We start from the raw sequence: 4,122 nt of genomic DNA on the forward strand, positions 1-4,122 counted from the left end.
ACTACGCCATCAGTGGCCTTCGGGCTGGCGTCCTCTACAGCCACTGTATCAGAGATCCACCCAGGAACCTCCAGGAGCTATATCAGCTCTTTGAAAAATATGCCAAATCCGAAGGGCTCCACCAGCGCAAGGTTGAGTCACAGCGGAAGCCCAAAGATGCCCCGCAGTCTAGCCGCACGTGGACGAGGACTCCGCAGCCAGACTCCGGTCGAGATGGCCGCAGTCAACAGCAAGTGCACAACATCGCCAACCAGCAGCCTGCTGCTGACCCCCTCGTCGCCAGGAATATCCCCCCAGGGCCGCGGAAATGGAGCTCGTGGCAGGGGCCGAGGGCGAGCGCAGCCGCCGCGCCGGTTCTACTGCCTTTTCCACGGCGAAGACTGCGCCCACCAAACCAAAGACTGCCCCGAGACGAAGGCCACCAGAGACAGAATGGCGCGGGCGCAGCCAGCCGACAATCCCAGAATTGTCGCGCATAATTACCAGCCACCCCCTCCACCATATATCCACGCTCCCGCTCCGCATCCACCGCACCACGCTTACCAACACCATCAGGAAGTACAAATCGTACCTCCTCCACCCCCACCACCACACCAGCAACACCAAAACATCCCCCATGCCCCAAAACAGGAAGACTTCGCCGATCAACCATATCGCGGAGTCATTCACATGATAACAGGGGGGTCCAGCACTGACTTCGACACCAAGCGGCAGAAGCGGGACCACTACCGCAGCATCAACCATGTCGCGGTCACTAGCCCAGTCGTGCAGACGAAGTGGTCCCACATACCGCTAACCTTCGATGCACGAGACGTCGATCTGCGCAGCGCCCCCCACATTGACGCTATGGTCATCAATTGCAGCGTGGCAGGCTGGGACTTACACAAAGTCCTAGTCGACAACGGCAGTCAGGCGGACATCATCTTCCTGCACGCCTTCGACCGCATGGGTATAAGCCACAACTTGCTGAAGCCTTCGGACAACCCTTTGTATGGTTTCGGCGGCAAGGGCACCTTTCCAGTTGGCAAGATAGAGTTGCCCCTCTCCTTCGGTGTAGCACCCAATGCCCGAAGTGAGCAAGTAACCTTCGACATTGTCGACATGGTATATCCATACAACGCCATCATGGGCCGGGGCTCCATCAATAAGTTCGAAGCTGCCATCCACGGGTTGTACCTATGTATGAAGATACCAGGCCCGCTAGGCGCCATCACAATCTACGGCAACCAGCAGACGGCGCGCAACATAGAGCGGGACTTCGTGCCCGGTCAGAGGAACGTACACTGTCTCACGACCCAGCGCGAGGTCCCTGCGCCGGCCAGCCCAACCGACAAGCAGCACGACAAGGCACAGTTGCAGTGCCAAGCCGGGACCAAGACTGTCCCCCTCGATCAGGCCACGCCCAAGCAGACAGTCACTATCAGCGAAGACCTCACCTCACTTGAAGAAGAGAAACTTCTCTGCTGCCTGGCCAAGAATAAAGATGTCTTCGCCTGGTCCGCCCTCGATCTGGTCGGAGTCAGCCGATCCATAATTGAGCACAGCTTGGGAATTGACCCTTCGGTGCGACCCAAAAAGCAGAGGCTTCGCAAAATGTCAGACGAAAAGACAGAGGCCGCCAAGGCGGAGGTGCACCGCCTCCTGGAGGCTAAATTCATCGAGCCAGTGGCTTACCCCACGTGGCTCTCCAATGTTGTGATGGTGCAGAAAAAAAGCGGGAAATGGCGCATGTGCATAGACTTCACCAGTCTCAATAAGGCCTGCCCAAAGGACAATTTCCCGTTGCCGCGGATCGACAAAATAGTCGATAGCGCGGCCGGATGCGAGGTCATGTCCCTCCTCGACTGCTTCTCCGGCTATCACCAGATATACATGAAGGAGGAAGACAAGGCTAGCACCAGCTTTATAACACCCTTCGGCACTTATTGCTTTGTCAGAATGCCGGAGGGTCTCAAAAATGCCGGGTCCACCTTCTCCAGACTCACCAAAACAGTACTCGAAGGGCAGGTCGGCAGAAATATATTTACATATGTGGACGACATCGTCGTCGCCAGCAAGAATAAGGAGGACCATCTCGCCGACCTGGCAGAGACATTCGCGAACATGCGAGATGCACGACTCCGCCTAAACCCGAAAAAGTGCGTCTTCGGTGTTCACCAGGGCAAGATATTGGGCTACCTGGTGTCCCGCCGCGGCATCGAGGCCAACCCAACCAAGATCCAAGCCATCATCGATATGTCGCCTCCGCAGTCCGCCAGGGACGTCCAGCGCCTGACAGGCAGGTTGGCCGCTCTCAACAGATTCATCTCCAGGTCCGCCGAGCGAAGTCTCCCCTTCCTCAAAACACTCTGCGGCGCGAAGGACTTCGCCTGGGGACCGGAGCAAGCAGCGGCCTTCGCCTCACTAAAACAATACCTGTCGGAGCTGGCCATCCTCACAAGCCCCGACTCCTCGCTCCCCTTATTGCTCTATGTCGCGGCTTCGCCGCACGCGGTCAGCGCGGCACTGGTACAGGAGCAGACAGTCGAGGGCGCAGTCAGACAGTGCCCTGTTTACTATGTCTCCGAAGTCCTGACACCGTCCAAATGCAACATGACAGAGCTGGAGAAGATCGCCTACGCAGTTGTTATGTCCTCGCGCAAGCTGCGCCATTACTTTGAAGCATTCAAGGTCCGAGTCACCTCAGACAGGGGGCTCGGCGAACTATTCAGAAACCCGGAGGCATCAGTGAGGATTGCCAAGTGGGCAGCCGAACTCTCCGGCTATCACATCAGCTTCGAGCCCAGGACAGCTATCAAGTCGCAAGTCCTGGCAGACTTCGTCGTCGACTGGACTGGGCCAGTAACACAGCCGGACCCGTCCACAGAAAAGGTCTGGACTATCCATTGCGACGGTGCATGGTGTCATGCGGGGGCAGGCGTCGCTGCAGTCGTCACCTCACCAGCCGGAGTCAAAAACAGATATGCGGCACGCCTCAGCTTCGCTCTGGAATCCGACAAATGTACAAACAACATAGCAGAGTATGAAGCGGTTATCCTCGGCCTCCGCAAGCTAAGGGCCCTCGGAGTCACCACATGTATCATCAAAACAGACTCCAAGATAGTTGCCGGCCAGGTCGAGAAAGACTATGCAGCAAAAGACCCCGCGCTCATGCAATACCTCGCGGCTATCCGAAGTCTCGAGAGACAGTTCAAGGGATTCACCCTGCAGCATGTGGACAGGGCCAAGAACGAGGAGGCCGATGCATTAGCCAAGGCCGCCGCCAAGGGCGAGCCCCTGCCCTCCGACGTATTCTTTCACACCATCGGCACGCCAGCCGTCTGGAGCCCCGAAGGGCTCCAAATAACTAATGATAGCGAGGGCCACCGTATAGTCAACCTAATCATGACCGAAGACTGGCGGGCACCAATAACCCTGTTCCTACAGGGGTACTATCATCCAACCGATGTCAGTGAGGCAAAGCGCCTCAGACATCGAAGCCGGGACTTCGCACTGATCGAGGGCCAATTATACAAGAAAGGGGTCAGTCAGCCAATGCTCAAATGCGTCACCGAAACCGAAGGCATGCAAATCCTACGCGAGGTCCACAGTGGCACGTGCGGCTCGCACGCGGGGCCAAGGGCCCTGGCTGCAAAGGTGATCCGACAAGGGTTTTACTGGCCTGCAATGATCTGCGCCGCAAATCGAGTCACAAGGTCCTGCGAAGCCTGCCAGAAATTCTCTCCTCGGTCAGGCAACCCCTCGCAATATACAAAGCTGATTGCCCATACATGGCCTCTCCAGCGCTGGGGCCTGGACATTGTCGGGCCCCTGCCCACCGCTCAGGGGAACCTCAAGTTTGCCTTCGTAGCCGTCGAATACTTCACCAAATGGATTGAAGCGAGGGCTGTTTCCACAATCACATCCAAGACTGCCCAAAAATTCTTCTGGCAGAACGTTGTTTGCCGCTTCGGAGTACCGTCCGAGCTAACAGTTGACAACGGCAAGCAGTTCGACAGTCAAGATTTCAAGGATTTTTGCTTCTCCATCGGCACCAAGCTTGCCTTCGCTTCAGTCTATCATCCGCAGTCCAACGGGGTCGTGGAGCGTGCCAACGGGAAAATCTTCACAGCTGTCAAGAAG

The sequence above is a fragment of the Zea mays genome, chromosome 1 (assembly GCF_902167145.1).
Source record: "Zea mays cultivar B73 chromosome 1, Zm-B73-REFERENCE-NAM-5.0, whole genome shotgun sequence".
NCBI classification, from domain to species: domain Eukaryota; kingdom Viridiplantae; phylum Streptophyta; class Magnoliopsida; order Poales; family Poaceae; genus Zea; species Zea mays.